The 16,169-nt window shown below is 46.3% G+C and overlaps 1 protein-coding gene across 1 annotated transcript in view; it reads left to right on the top strand.

Moving 5' to 3' along the window:
• The first annotated feature begins 1,136 nt into the window (after nt 1–1,136).
• LOC141072978 (uncharacterized) overlaps nt 1,137–16,169 on the top strand; it is a 138,217-nt gene continuing 123,184 nt past the window's right edge. The window contains exon 1 of the mRNA XM_073560244.1: nt 1,137–1,481. The gene's annotated coding sequence lies outside the window, so the exon portion shown is untranslated. The remainder of the gene's footprint in view (nt 1,482–16,169) is intronic.

The following is a 16,169-nucleotide window of genomic DNA, read 5'->3' as shown; positions in this document are numbered from 1 at the left end:
CTGGTCCATACAATCAGGGCAATTGTTACCACCCACCTTTCGTGTCTACCTCTTTCCTCATAGACTGTAAGCTTGCGAGCAGGGCCCTCATTCCTCTTGGTATTTGTTATAATCTATGTGATTATTGTTATGCTGTAATGTCTATTGTCTGTACAAATCCCCTCTGAATGTCAGGATCCTGACAGCACCGGCGTGCAGCCTCCGCTGAGCAGGGACTCACCTGCACTGTAGGGGGCCTGGGGTCAGGTACAGCTGGAAAGTATAGATGCACAGGACCTGTGGACGCTGAAGTTAGCATGCAGTCACAGGACCTACGGTCCTGTGACTGCAAGGGGGCGGGGCTTATCGTCCTGCTTTCAGAGATGGCAGGACACTATACAAAAACTCAGAGTCAGGCAAAACAGAGGTCATACACAGTACGGGCAAGCGAGGTACAAGAGGGATATACAGATGGGAGGTCAGACAAAGCCAAGGGTCATACACAGCACAGGCAAAGCAGGTACAGAGTCAGCAAACCAGAGACGTAAACCGTAACAGAGCAGGGTCAGAATACCAGGCAGACGGACAATGATTGGCGTGACGCACGGACAGAGCAGGATCGGGCACACTCAGATAGGAGTATAAGCCACAGGGACGGCTCTCCCCTGAAGCTATAAAAACCCTCCCCAGATCCACAGGGAGGCACTCAGAGTTAACTCCTTCACCACCTACCCAAAACACACCATGACACTGAAATGTAAAGTGCTGCGGAATATGTCGGCGCTATAGAAATAAAATGTATTATTATTATATATAGAAAACCTTGATATTCGACTCGGATTTTTGCTCCTTTGTTCTTTTCAATCACTGTCTATTGTTCGTTGTTTATTCTTATATGATGTTGAAATATATGTTTATACGATTAAATAATAAATAACTGTAGAAAAGGCGGCGCGGGGTAATTGTGCCAGTAGTGAGGGGGAATAATGGCGGGAATGTCACTGACTGAGGAGAAGTCTCCATGTAGTGTCTGCACTCCGGATATCATGTGACCCCTGACTCCTCCCCTCCTGTGACCTCATCACAGGTCCTGTGCGCACAGAGCAGCCATATATGTGGAGTGCGGCTCTGCGGGTGGAGGTAGGTGCTGGAGATTCCCCATTACTGGGCGCGGTGGACATTAACCCCTTCAACACTGAGACTCTTTTGGGGTTTTTGTGTGGTGTGAACAGTGACGTAACAGCAGGGCTGGACTGGGACTGAATATCATCCCTGGTGCACAAACTAAAGCCGTTTCTGTACAGTTTCTAGGTGAGAACACTAAGGGAATTCAATAAGTGACACATGACAATCTACGTCCCTCTCCTTGGGTGTAAAATTTGGGAGATCCACCCCTCTGTGACTGCGCCTGTGCCCCAGGACCTCGCTGACAATTTTTGGATTTGGAAGGGGAATCAGAATTAGGACTTCTCTGTGTGTCTGGAGCTGCAGGAGGAGCTAAGGTCAGTGCATGCTATCATAATGATCATTTATACACTCGGCCCATCCTCCCACATTGTTACAGGGGTTTTCCACCCAGTGCACATTCTTTTATCAGATAGCACTCAGCCCAATGTTATACTATGTGGCAGAGCAGAGCTGTGATGTATCAGATAGCACTCAGCCCAATGTTATACTATGGGGCAGTGCAGATCTGTGATGTATCAGATAACTCTCAGCCCAATGTTATACTATGGGTCAGTGCAGATCTGTGATGTATCAGATAGCACTCAGCCCAATGTTATACTATGTGGCAGAGCAGATCTGTGATGTATCAGATAGCACTCAGCCCAATATTATACTATGGGTCAGTGCAGATCTGTGATGTATCAGATAGCACTCAGCCCAATGTTATACTATGTGGCAGAGCAGATCTGTGATGTATCAGATAGCACTCAGCCCAATATTATACTATGGGTCAGTGCAGATCTGTGATGTATCAGATAGCACTCAGCCCAATGTTATACTATGGGTCAGTGCAGATCTGTGATGTATCAGATAACACTCAGCCCAATATTATACTATGGGACAGTGCAGATCTGTGATGTGTCAGATAGCACTCAGCCCAATGTTATACTATGGGGCAGAGCAGATCTGTGATGTATCAGATAGCACTCAGCACAATGTTATACTATGGGTCAGTGCAGATCTGTGATGTATCAGATAGCACTCAGCACAATGTTATACTATGGGTCAGTGCAGATCTGTGATGTATCAGATAACACTCAGCCCAATATTATACTATGGGACAGTGCAGATCTGTGATGTGTCAGATAGCACTCAGCACAATGTTATACTATGGGGCAGAGCAGATCTGTGATGTATCAGATAGCACTCAGCACAATGTTATACTATGGGTCAGTGCAGATCTGTGATGTATCAGATAGCACTCAGCCCAATGTTAGGCTATGTGCACATGTTGCGGATGCGCAGCGTTTTTTCCACGTGATTTGCACCAAATCCGCAACGAGGGGCTCAAGCAATGTTAATCAATGGGAATTCAGAATTGGTGTACACATGCTGCAGAAAGTTCCACACTGATTCTCAGCGTTTTATTTTCCGCAGCATGTCAGTTCTTTTTGTGGATCTGCAGCGTTTCTACACTCATTGACTTACATTGTCAGTCAAATCCGCAGCTAAACCCCAGGTGTAAAAAAGTCTGCAGATTAGCTGCCGATTTGTGTGCCAAAAATGCCGCAAATAGTGAGGTGGAAGAGTGTATGGACTGAGAATATATTTGTGGGCAGAGACTATGTGTGAGCGGAGAATATGAGCGTGACTCTGTCTGTCTGCGGGTGTCTTTGTCTGTCTGTTGTTGTCTGTGTGTAGCCAGACATCATCTGATAGGACTACTTCTCCCATCCAGCTATGTCTGGTGTCACATATAACAGTGACAGCATAAGCCGATGATGGGATAGTAGTTCCAGCATCCGGCGAGTGTGTTCAACTGTAAAACAAAATAAACATTCATACTCAAACACCTAATTCCCCGATGCCCTTGATCTCCTGCAACAAAAATAAAATAAACCAACACAAATACTCCCTGGCCTGCCGTAGTCCTAAATAACAAGTGTCCCACGATGATCTCATGTGTAGAGCAGTCACATCAGGATATGTGACCGCTCTACATGGCTTCAGTGATACACTGACAGGAGGTATCTTCCCGCAGTGTATCCCTTCGCCGCCGTCAGAGGTCACTGGAGTTTGTGCTGTCACTTGCGTCACCGCTGTATGAGAAAGTTCTCACACAGCAGTACTGCCATAAAGTGAGAGCACTGGAGTGATGAACTCCGGTGAACTCTCACGGCGGCTCAGTGATACACTGCTGGAGATCTGTTATGAATGGGTCACCGAGGAGGAGAGCGCAATAGGCTATGCCACCAGAATACCAGAGAGGTTGGTCGCTCAGCGGATTGCAGACCCCTGATCTTAACAACACAACTAGCAGTAGCCGTGGAGTGTTCCTACATTGCCCTAGACGCCTCGTCACAGCCGGAGAACTATCTAAGCCTAAAGACAGAAAGGTGAAATCTAAACTGCCCCAGAGCAGATCCCCAAAGGAATAGACAGCCCCCCAAACATATATTGTCGGTGAGACAAGATGAAGCACAAACACAGACAGGAAATAGACTGAGCAAATGATGGGGCCCACACTGACTAGATAGGACACGACAGAAAAGGCACTGTCTGCAATCACGCAAAAACCCTAATAATTCCAACACAACTGAAGTACAAAAATACTGAAGTTTGAATAACCTCGCCCCCAGTATATCAGTACTCAGTTGTGAACTGGCAGCTAGCAACAGGCTAATACAGCAGGAGACTGAGCAAACAAACATAAAAATACAGGACAGGAGCCAGCAGCCCCAGGGGGAGCAAGCTGAGCCCTGACAGCAAGACAAAAACAGATGCAAAGGGTTTAGCAAATGACACTTAGCTGAAAAAATGCATGATCAGGCAGCAGACAGAAATCCTCAGTAAGCAAAGAAAGGAGTATCACCGGCAGTCACTGAGAGAAGTCTGCTCGCTTATTTAGTCTCAGTCTCTACCACCACTCCTCCAATTATCTTCTGCAGCTGTTGGGTTAACATCATGTTGATCAGCACCACTACCAGCAGTATCCACCAGAGGGAGCCTTGCCTCAAAAGTCGGATGAAGAGAGCTCACAACAGTACCCCCCCTTGAGGAGGGGTCACCGAACCCTCATCCACACCACCAAGGCCGATCAGGATGGGCCCGGTGAAAAGCACGAACCAATCTCTCGGCATGAATATCGGAAGCAGAGACCCAAGAATTATCCTCCTGGCCATAACCTTTCCACTTGACTAAGTACTAGAGTCTCGATCTAGCCAGACGAGAGTCCAATATTTTCTCTACCTCATACTCCAAATTACCCTCAACCAATACAGGGTCAGGGGGTGCCGTCACAGCAACTACTGGCTCCACAAACCTTTTCAACAATGATTTGTGAAAAACATTATGAATCTTGAACGTACCTGGAAGAGCCAAACGGAAAGAAACAGGGTTAAGGATTTCCAAAATCTTATAAGGTCCAATGAACCTTGGCTTGAATTTTGCAGACGCAACCTTCATCGGAATATTTTTTGAGGACAACCAAACCATATCACCCACTTTGAACCGGGGACCAAAGGTCCTATGCCGGTTGGAAAACCGTTGGGCCTATTCCTGAGAGTGGGACTACTTGCCCACTACTTGGTCCCAAATCTGCTACATTTTGTCCACCACAGAATCCACACTTGGGCAAGCAGAAGCCTCCACCTGCCCCGAAGAAAATCGAGGATGAAAACCAAAATTACAGAAAAACGGAGACATCAAAGTGGCGGAACTAGCTCTATTGTTTAGAGTGAATTCGGCCAATGGCAGAAATGAGACCCAGTCATCCTGATCAGCAGATATAAAACATCTCAAATAGGATTCCAAACTCTGGTTTTGTTCTCTCAGTTTGGCCATTGGTCTGAGGATGAAATGCAGAGGAGAAAGATAACTGAATTCCCAGTTTAGAGCAAAAGGTCCTCCAAAATCTGGAAACAAACTGGACTCCTCTGTCTGACACAATGTTCTCAGTAATCCCGTGCAAATGAACCACCTGTTGTAAAAACGGGCACCAACTCAGAAGAAGATGGCAACTTCAGGAGTGGTACAAGATGGACCATCTTGGAAAATCTATCACAAATCACCCAGATAAGTCATTCTCTGAGACAGGGAGATCAGAAATAAAATCCATTGAAATATGGGTCCATGGCCTGCTGGGCACCGGCAGGGGCATCAACAAACCACTAAAACGAGAACAGGATTTGGACCTGGAACAAGTTCCACAGGACTGCACAAAGTTCCTTACATCACGAGATAAGGCAGGCCACCAAAAAGACCGACTCACCAAATCTCTGGTACCAAAAATACCCGGATGACCAGCCAGCGCAGAGCAATGAATTTTAGCCATCACTCTTTCCCTCCACTGGTCAGGGACATACAATTTCCCCACAGGGCATCGTTCAGGCTTGTCCTCCTGAAATTCCTCCAGGGCAAGTCTCAAATCAGGTGAAATGGTGGAAAGAACCACACCCTCTTCCAGAATGGTAGTAGGCTCGGTCACATCAAGAGAATCCGCAAAGAAACTCCTAGAAAGGGCGTCCGCCTTAACATTCTTAGTGCCAGGTACAAAGGTGACCACAAAATTAAAACGCGTGAAAAACAAGGCCCACCTAGCTTGTCTAGGATTCAAGCGCTTGGCTGATTCAAGATAAATCAAATTCTTGTGGTCGGTAAGGACCACAGCTTGATGTCTAGCTCCCTCCAACCAATGTCTCCACTCTTCAAATACCCACTTCATGGCCAACAACTCTCGATTCCCCACGTCATAGTTACGTTCAGATGGGGAAAATTTTCGAGAAAAGAAGGCACAGGGATTCATCTTAGAGGTTACCGGATCACTTTGAGACAAAACGGCTCTTGCACCAATCTCAGAAGCATCTACCTCCACCTGAAATGGGAGTGAAACATCAGGTTGCTGCAGAACCGGAGCAGAAGTGAATCTCCACTTAAGCTCCTGAAACGCTGAGACTGCCTCTGGAGGCTAATTCACCACATCAGCGCTTTTTTGGTCAAATCCATCAGTGGTTTAACAATACCAGAAAAATTACTTATAAATTTACGATAGAAATTAGAAAAACCCCAAAACATCTGAAGAGCCTTCAGAGAAGTGGGCTGAATCCAATCATAGATGGCCTGTACCTTGGCCGGGTCCATTTCAATATCAGATGGGGACAAAATGAATCCCAAAAACAAAATCCTCTGTACACCAAAGAGACATTTCGATCCCTTAACATACAGAGTATTTTCTCTCAAGATCTGGAACACAGTCTGAACATGTTCCACATGAGAATCCTAATCACTGGAAAAAATCAAAATATCATCCAGAAAAATGAACAAAAACATATCCACAAAGTCCCGGAAAATATAGTTCATAAAAGACTGGAAGACAGAAGGGGCATTAGTGAGCCCAAAAGGCATCACCAGGTGCTCAAAATGTCCCTCCGGAGTATTAAAAGCCATCTTCCATTCATCCCCGTACTTGATGCGAATACGATTATATGCCCCCCTAAGGTCAAGTTTGGTAAACCAACAAGCACTTTTGACCCTGGAAAATAAATCAGAAATCAGGGGCAACGGGTACTGATATTTAACAGTTATTAAGGGAGCGATAGTCAATACATGGCCTTAATGAGCCATCTTTCTTGGCCACAAAAAAAACAACACCTAAAGGTGAAGAGGATGGTCTTATATGACCCTTCTCCAACGACTCCTTGATATAAGATCGCATAGCATCATGTTCAGGTACCGATAAGTTGAAAAGCCGACCTTTGGGAAATTTACACCCAGGCATCAACTCAATTGCGCAATCATAACTCCTATGAGGAGGCAAAGACTCAGACTTAAGGGGGTTTTACACAAATCGCCAGCAATATCGCTAAAGCATCACCGATTTGGTGACGCAGCAGCAATATCGCTAGCGATATCGCTATGTGTGATACTTACCTCCGACCGGCTCCCCTGCTGTCCATCGCTGATTGCGCGAGATCGCGCAGCTCCACTTCTCGTCGGGCGCTTCCTGCTGGCGCCGACGAGCGACGCATGGACGCGGACGGAGGACGTCAGGAGCGCCGTGTCTGAAAGGTAAGTATCGTCCGCTGTATCGCTGCTGCATCGCTGTGAGATCTTCCTGTGTGGAAGCTCACTAGCGATCATTTAGCGATGCACCAGCGATCCTGACCGGGTCATATCCCTGGTCGGGATCGCTGGTGCATCGCTAAATGTAAAGGGGCCTTTACTCTCACTAAATACATCAGAAAAATCAGCCAAATAGTCAGGAACATCTTGAGACTGGAGAGAGGTGGAGAAAACAGGAGTGTCACCAAGAGCACATTGACAACCCCAACTCACCACAGACACAGATTTCCAATCCAACACAGGATTATGGGTTTGCAACCACGGAAAACCTAGTACAATAATATCATGTAAATTGTGCAACACCAAAAATTTACAATTCTCTTGGTGGTCCGGGGCGACCCGCATAATCACCTGGGTCCAAAACTGGGGTTTATTCTCTGCCAAAGGGGTAGCATCAATACCCCTCAAAGGAATAGGGGTCCGAAGGGGCACCATAGGAAAACTACAATGCTTACCGAAGTCAAAATCCATCAGATTCAAAGCTGCTCCTGAATCCACAAATGCCTTAGTGGAAAATGTAGACAAAGAGCAGATCAAGGTAACAGCCAAAAGGAACTTAGGCTACACACTGCCCATCACAAATGAGTGAGCAAAACGTCTCTCTCGTTTAGGGCAGGCTGAAATAGCATGAGAAGCATCTCCACAAAAGAAGCATAACTTATTACGCCTTCTAAACTCTTGACGTTGCGCCCTAGACAAAACCCTATCACATTGCATGGGTTCAGAGGTTTGTTCGAAAGGCGGCACCACGTCTCGCGTAGTTTTACGTTCTCGTAAACGTCGATCATCTTGAATGGCCAATGACATAGAGTCGTCAAGACCAGAAGGGACAGGGAATCCCACCATAACATCCTTTACGGATTCTGCCAGACCTTTCCGAAAGAGAGCTGCTAGGGCATCATCATTCCATTTAGTAAGGACGTGGGTCGCCCTCACACCCAGGGCTGTGGGGTACTCGGTACCGGGCCCAATGAGCTTCAATGGGAGATGTCACAGCAGCTGGGACCCTGCCTGTGGCCCTGGGTGCCCATTGTAAAAGGGGTTGTTTCAGTGTACTGATGGTAGTGAAAGTTTATAAGTGATTCGTGATGCCACCTGTGGTATTTGGCAATAGAGATGTAAGCCGACGCTGCAGACAGATCCTCTGGGACAGATGGTGTGGTGCAGCAATGATTTTACAGTCCTCCACATGCAGGGCTGTAGTCCAAGGGCAGTGTAGGTGAAGTCACACTTAGATGATGTAGTGTCAGGCGCGAGGGATGTAGCGGTGCTGGGCAGGTTGGCGCAGGAATAAGTGGAGGACACCAGGGCATGTATTTCCAAAGCTTTACTCACAGTCTGTTGTGCAAACAGGTGCCCGCTTCCGTGCCGTGTCCTCCGGGTCAGGGACTCAGTCAACTTCCAGGCCAGATGGAATACTCCCTTCCAACACTCCGCCAACATATGTGCCTTTTCTGAACGTCTCCTCTTCTAGCGCCTTTGAGTGAAGTACTCCTAGTACTGAGTTACACTGGAGTTCCTCCTGTCAGATGTTCCTATGAACTCTTCTTGTATGGCAGACAGCTGTAGCCTGCTTCGGGGACTCCTTGCTATTAAGTCCCGGCTCACTAATATGTTGCTGTTGTGCCCCCAAGTCTTGTGTGGGAATAAAGTTGTCACTACTTCTATTCCTCTGGTGTCTGCTGCAGGACCATTAGTATTCGTACAACCTCGGGGACCAGACCCCGGCCTTGCGCTTAGAACTTGAAAAGGGTTCTCCTCTAACCCTGGCCCTTGTTCTGTTATTCTCCTCACGTTCCTTGCTAATCCTTCTTTCCAATGGAGAATCAAGCTTCCTTCCTCTGTCTCTTTCCTGTGCCAGCAGACCCAGATCACTGTGGCCTGCTGCAGCACTTCCCTCTTCCATCCCTCTCCCGGGGATCTTCTCTGTCTCACACTCTGTCCTTCTACATCTTCACTCCCTCACTGAATGAAAGACTGACTGACTGACTGACTGACTCAACTCTTCCCGCTCTTTTGGTGCAAACTAAAATCCACCCACCTCCCAGCACGTTTCGTGTTCCAAGCAGAGAGCCACCAAGGGGTGCTTTGCTATACTCCAAGCAGGGAGCCGCCAAAGGTGCTTTGCTACACTACTGTGGGGTGCAGGTGTTGGAGTGTGGTCAGGTGTTTCTACCTTACCTAGATGGTGGGGCACCACACCTCAGGAGGAGGTGCCGTACCTCTGTGGCGACTGAGCCTCTGGGGCGCCACAACCGCCCACTTTCGGAATTTTTGACAATATAACTCAGCATCATCTTGACCCTGTTTTATTGCCAATAAGGTTTTCTCTGCTTGATCAATAGCATTAGGCTCATCATACAATAACCCCAGGGCTTGAAAAAAGGCATCTACATTAGCCAGAATAGGATATCCAGGTGTTAGAGAAAAGGCCCAGTCTTGGGGATCGCCGCGCAGCAGGAAAATGACAATTTGAACCTGCTGCACCGAGCTCCCTGAGGAGTTAGGCTTCAAAGCAAGAAATAGTTTACAATTATTCTTAAAGTTCAGAAATGTAGACCAATCCCCAGAAAACACATCTGGAGTAGGGATCTTAGGTTCTACAACAGATGATTGTGCGAGATAAGCAGAAATTCTCCACACTTCAGCAGCGAGCTGCTCAACATGACCAGACAATTGCCTAGTCTCCATTAAAGAAAAAATCCTCCTACGGCCCCAGAGAAAAAAGAGGAAAAATATATATAAAATTCTGACACTTTTTTTTTTTTTTGCAATTCTTTCCTTCTTTTAAGTACCCTAGAATCTACAGTTTGGCCAGTGATTCTGTTATGAATGGGTCACTGAGGAGGAGAGCGCAATAGGCTATGCCACCAGAACACCAGAGAGGTTGGTTGCTCAGCGGATTGCAGACCCCTGATCTTAACAACACAACTAGCATTAGCCGTGGAGCGTTCCTACGTTGCCCTAGATGCCTCGTCACAGCCGGAGGTCTAACTAAGCCTAAAGACAGAAAAATGAAATCTAAACTGCCCCAGAGCAGATCCCCAAAGGAATAGACATCCCCCAAACATATATTGTCGGTGAGACAAGATGAAGCACAAACACAGACAGAAAATAGACTGAGCAAATGATGGGGCCCACACTGACTAGATAGGACAGGACAGAAAAGGCACTGTCTGCAATCGCGCAAAAAACCTAATAATTCCAACATGACTGAAGTACAAAAATACTGAGGTTTGAACAACCTCGCCCCCAGTATATCAGCACTCAGGTGTTAACTGGTGGCTAGCAACAGGCTAATACAGCAGGGGACTGAGCAAACAAGCACAAGATACAAAAAATACAGGGCAGGAGCCAGCAGCCCCAGGGGGAGTAAGCTGAGCCCTGACAGCAAGACAAAAACAGATGCAAAGGGTTTAGCAAATGACACTTAGCTGAAAAAATGCATGATCAGGCAGCAGACAGAAATCCTCAGTAAGCAAAGAAAGGAGTATCACCGGCAGTCACTGAGAGAAGTCTGCTCGCTTATGTAGTCCCAGTTACTACCACCACTCCTCCAATTATCTTCAGCAGCTGTTGGGTTAACATCATGTTGATCAGCACCACTACCAGCAGTATCCACCAGAGGGAGCCTTTCCTCAAAAGTTGGATCAAGAGAGCCCACAACAGAGATCATTGTGGGACACTCGTTATTTAGTACTACAGCGGATCAGGGAGTATTTGTGCTGGTTTATTATTTTACTTTTCTTGCAGGAGATGGAGTAAAGGCCCTTTTACATTTAGCGATGCACCAGTGATCCGACCAGCGATCCGACCTGGTCAGGATCGCTGGTGCATCGTTAAATGATCGCTAGTGAGTTGTCACACAGGCAGACCTCACAGTGATGCAGCAGCGATGCAGCGCACGATACTCTCCTTTCACACACAGCGATCCTGACGTCCTCCCGCCCGCCTCCACACGTCACTCGTCGTCACAGCAGGAAGCCCGAGCAGGAAGCTGACGACGAGAAATGGAGCCGGACATTCTCGCGCGATCAGCGATGGACAGCAGGGGAGCCGGTCGGAGGTAAGTATCACACATAGCGATATCGCTATAATGTCACAAAATCGGTGACGTTATAGCGATATCGCTAGCGATATCGCTATGTGTAAAACCCCCTTAAGTATGGTTAATTAAGATTATTAGAGGACTTTTTCCTGGCTGTGTCTTTATTTACCATACAATTATAGAATTAGTAATGGGGGGAGTCTTATTGATGCCTCTCCATTACTAATCTGTGAGCTTGATATCACCGGACAATACAAAGGTCACATCAACCCCACAAATATTACCCCACTTGTTACTGCTACAGGGCAAATGGGAAGAGCGAGGCTTAGGCCGGGGTCACATTAGCGATTAAAACGGTCGAATGCAATGCGATAAAAAATCGCATTGCATTCGAACCCATGTTATTCTATGGGGCAGCTCACATCATGCGATTTTTTTATCGCATCCGATCCTCGGACCGAGACAATGGCAGCATGCTGCGATTGTCACCGATTTTCGGATCGGATTCCCCAATGCAAGTCTATGGATGCGATAAAAAAAACGCATGGAAAACGCACCACACGTGTGACTTGCGATTAAATCGCACAACTTCTCCAGGTCTACAGGATAGGGCATCAGGCATTGGCATTGGATGTCAATTTGATGCTTAGATGCGATTAAAATTGGTTCCTTGCCGGAAAATGGGATGACAGACGGATATCTGGCCAAGAATTCTTTGTGCGATTTCGTACCGTTAAAATGGGACCGATTTTTTAATGGTTGTGTGTGACTCCAGCCTTAGTGCCAGAATTGGCGCAATATTAATAACAGCCCTCTGCTGGTTATGAAAATTATGCGGGAGCCCACGCAGTTTTTTTTTTGTAATATAAACAGATATTGCGCTTGACACAGATTTTGTGTGTGTGTCTTTTATGTACCATTTTATTAATGAGGGTATCTGGCTGACACATATATACAGCTCTGGCAAAAATTAAGAAACCACTGCAAAATTTTCAGTTTGTCTGATTTTTGTCTTTATAGGTATATTTTTGAGTAAAATGTAAATTGCTCTTTTATTCTATAAACTACTGACAACATGCCTTCAAATTTCCAAGCACTAAATTTTGTATTTATTTTTAGAAAATGAGAAATGCTCAAAATAACCAAAAAATGCAGAGTGCTTGCAGACCTCAAATAATGCTAAGAAAACAAGTTCATAATCATTTAGAAACAACAATACTAATGTTTTAACTCGGGAAGAGTTCAGAAATCAATATTTTGTGGAATAACCATGATATTAATCACGGCGTTCATGCATCTTGGCATACTTTCCACCAGTCTATCACACTACTTTTGAGTGCCCTTATGCCACTCCTGGTACAAAAATGTAAGCAGTTCTTTGTTTGATGGCTTGTGACTATTCATCTTCCTCTTGATTACATTCCAGAGTTTTCAATGGGGTTCAGGTCTGGAGATTGGGCTGGCCATGACAGGGATTTGATGTGGTGGTCCTTCATACACACATTGATTGACTTAGCTGTGTAGCATCGCACATTGTCCTGCTGGAACATTGCCTGAGCAGAAGGAAGCAACTGTTTAACCAGGATAACCTTGTTTGCTCCTTGATTCATATGTCCTTTGCAAAGATTAACCTGCTGAATTCCAGCCTTGCTGAAGCATCTCAGATTATCACCGATTCGCCACCAAAATTCACAGTGGGCGCAAGACACTGTGTCTTGTATGCCTCTCCAGGTCTCTGTCTAACCACTAGATGACCAGGTGTTGGGCAAAGCTGAAAATTAGACTCATCAGAGAAGATTACCTTTCTCCAGTCCACTATGGTCCAATCCTTATGGTCTTTGGCAAACTTCAGCCTGGCTCTTTTTTGCTTCTCATTGATGAAAGGCTTTTTTCTAGCTTTACATGACTTGAGCCCTGCCTCTAGGAGCCTGTTATGATGTTCTTGCCGTGCACTTCACCCCAGCTGCCATTTGCCATTCTGTCATGATCCAGGCCGGGTTTTGTATCCTGTCTCTCTTTCCCAGTCTGATCATGTCAAGGGTTAACTTGTCTCTGCCTCGTTCTGGCTTCAGGCCAGCTATTTCTCTCCACTATATCCTGCAGGCAATGTCAGTTATAGTTTCTACCTACGGCATGTGTAGCTGACTCTGCTTGCCCTGATATGTCCTGCTTCTTTTGCTGACTGTACCCGTGTCTGTTTATTCCCCTCGTCCCATCCCAACTCTGTGTTCCCCTTCTTGTGTTTTGACTCTCTGGTATTTGACTTGGCTTGGACTCTGACCTGCTGTTTTGTCTCTTGACTTTGGCATATCTGCTCCTGACCCGTACTGTCCCTTTTGGCTTGTTTCTGACTCTGTGTTTGCTTATTCCTTTGGTACTGCGCTACAGACTAATATCGACCCGACTTGTTTGACTATTCTGCTGCCACCTGGTAATGACCTTGTTGCTGGTGTGTGCAGTCCTCCCTCCACTCCATTGTCATCTAGTGGAGCTTGCTTCTGCCTGCATTGCAGCAGCGTGACACATTCCTATTGTAGGTCGCTTGATGTCATCCGGTGGTTGCTAACATTTGAATATGACAGTTATCCCCATCAGTGGAGTGTCCTTTTTGCCCTCTGCCGGTCTGTAGCTTTGTTGTCCCCAATGTCTGTGTCATGATCCAGGATGGATCTGACAGATTAAATGCACAAAGTAGCCTTTTTTTTTCCTTTGGCTGTGTGCCAAAGGTGGTTTTGCCCCCGGTGGCCATTGGGGTCGTTGCACTGTGGTGATTTCAGTTGTAGTTTTCCCCCCAGTGGCCATTAGGGTCATTGCACTTTGGTTACTTTTGTTTGTGCACGTAATTATGTAACAGGTGTGATTTCTCTATAAAAGAGTATCGGGTGTGTTAATCACTGTTGGTGATAGTTTCTCATTTGCAAGCAAACCTGGGTGAAGAATGGAGCTGAAGGAGAGTCACGATCAGCTCAGTGTGAGAACTGGAGTGTCAGCTATGGTGTCTGCAAGGAGGGCTGGCATGGCTTGGTGGAGTCGCAGCTATGGTGTCAGCAAGGAGTTCTTGCATGGCTTGGTGGAGTGGCAGCTATGGTATAGAGCTGCACTCAGGATGCTGGATTCGGTTGCTGGAAAGCTGGACTCAAAATGTTGGACTCTTTGGCAGAAAAGCTGGACTCATTTCCTGGACTCTGTTTCTGGACAGCTGCACGCAGGTGGTGGACTCTGTTTGCTCCAAGGCTGCACTATGGTGTTGGATCCGGTCGGAGGAAGAAATGCACGCAGGTGGTGGGCTCTGTTGCTGGGAGCGTAAGCAACAGAGCAAAGCTAAGTGGTGTTCCCCTGTTTTGTCATGTTTCCTTATGTGTGTTTAGTGCAGTGGTGGGATCAGTTTCCGCACCAACCATTTCCCTAGTGAGGGTTTAGGTGCAGGGCGAGCTAGGGATTTTAGGTATCCTGATCGGCGCCCGGTGCAGAACCGGCCTAGGGAACGTTAGGAGTGTAGATACACTGACTCAGGGGAGTGCAGGAGGTCTCCACTTCCCCGTTCCCAATCGCAGGGCCACCATTGTTATTGTTACCCAGGTTTTTCCTATCCCCTTGTCTGGTTGTATTAGTTACCGGCCTGCGGGCCACGTCACACTGGACAATTACACGTGCCGTGTCCTGTTGTATCCGTTACCGGTCTGCTGGCCGTGTCACACAGGACGGGGCACGTGACAGTCTACTGCTTGACCTTGTTGTAATGGACTGCTGTCTTAGAAATTTTAAGGATGGAGGCAACATGACGCTCACTGTATTCCTCTGCTAGTAAAGCCAGAATTGAGCCCTTCTTTTCCTCACTCAAGACTTTTCTTTTCAACGCCTTTGGCATGATTAAAAGCTATTTTTTTCATTCCTATTACTTTTGGGATATTACTAGCACTTGTTTTGCCATCCAGCTTGTCCTATCGCAAGAGGATTGTGAACACCACAGCAGGGTTTTTTGTACTTCTCTTTGTTAAATAAGATTTGGTTCAGGTGATCACCTAATCAGAAGCACATTAAGTAGAATGAGGAGTACTCTGGTTGGAACTCAACTGACACTGGAATGGAATGGTTGCCAGAGCTGTGTATATATACATATATATATATGAACAACGACAAAGCAAAGTCCAGCAATGACGTGAGCAATCCAGGATGCTGTTAAAAAATTTTTTCTTTTTATTCATAAATCCATTAAAATGCAATGGTCCAAGCAGTTCAAAACAGATTCTGGACCGTGAAGAAGGCGGGTTCTACCGCTGAAACGCGTAGTCCTATCTGCACGACTTTCCTGCGTTATTGCTGTTTTGAACTGCTTGGACCATTGCATTTTAATGGATTTATGAATAAAAAGAAAAAATTTTTTAACAGCATCCTGGATTGCTCATGTCATTGCTGGACTTTGCTTTGTCGTTGTTCACATTTGTATGGATGGACTCCTACATCCATATCCGGGCACAACGGAGTTAACCAGGTCAGCTGAGGTTCCAGGCGGTTCACAGGAGTGAGCTGGTCTACATTGTTGGACAGAGATATATACATATATATATATATATATATATATTTATTTACTATGGATACGGAATATAATTCAGACCCCTTTAAATTTTTCACTCTTTGCTTCATTGCTGCCATTTGGTAAATTCAAAAAAGGTAATTTTTTTTCTCATTAACCCCATCCCGACATGCGCCGTACATATACTGCTCTGTGGAAGGTGCATTCCCACAAAGAGCAGTATATGTACGGCAGCGCCATTTCCGATCACCGCGCGGCATCTCGCGGTAATTGGGTTCCAAGGGCTGTTGTCCCTGACAGCAGACGATCCCTGTACTGCCC

Source organism: Dendrobates tinctorius, unplaced genomic scaffold (genome assembly GCF_039654945.1).
Source record: "Dendrobates tinctorius isolate UK_male_01 unplaced genomic scaffold, ASM3965494v1 ptg000294l, whole genome shotgun sequence".
Classification (NCBI taxonomy): domain Eukaryota; kingdom Metazoa; phylum Chordata; class Amphibia; order Anura; family Dendrobatidae; genus Dendrobates; species Dendrobates tinctorius.
This window is presented reverse-complemented; position numbering and strand designations above follow the sequence as displayed.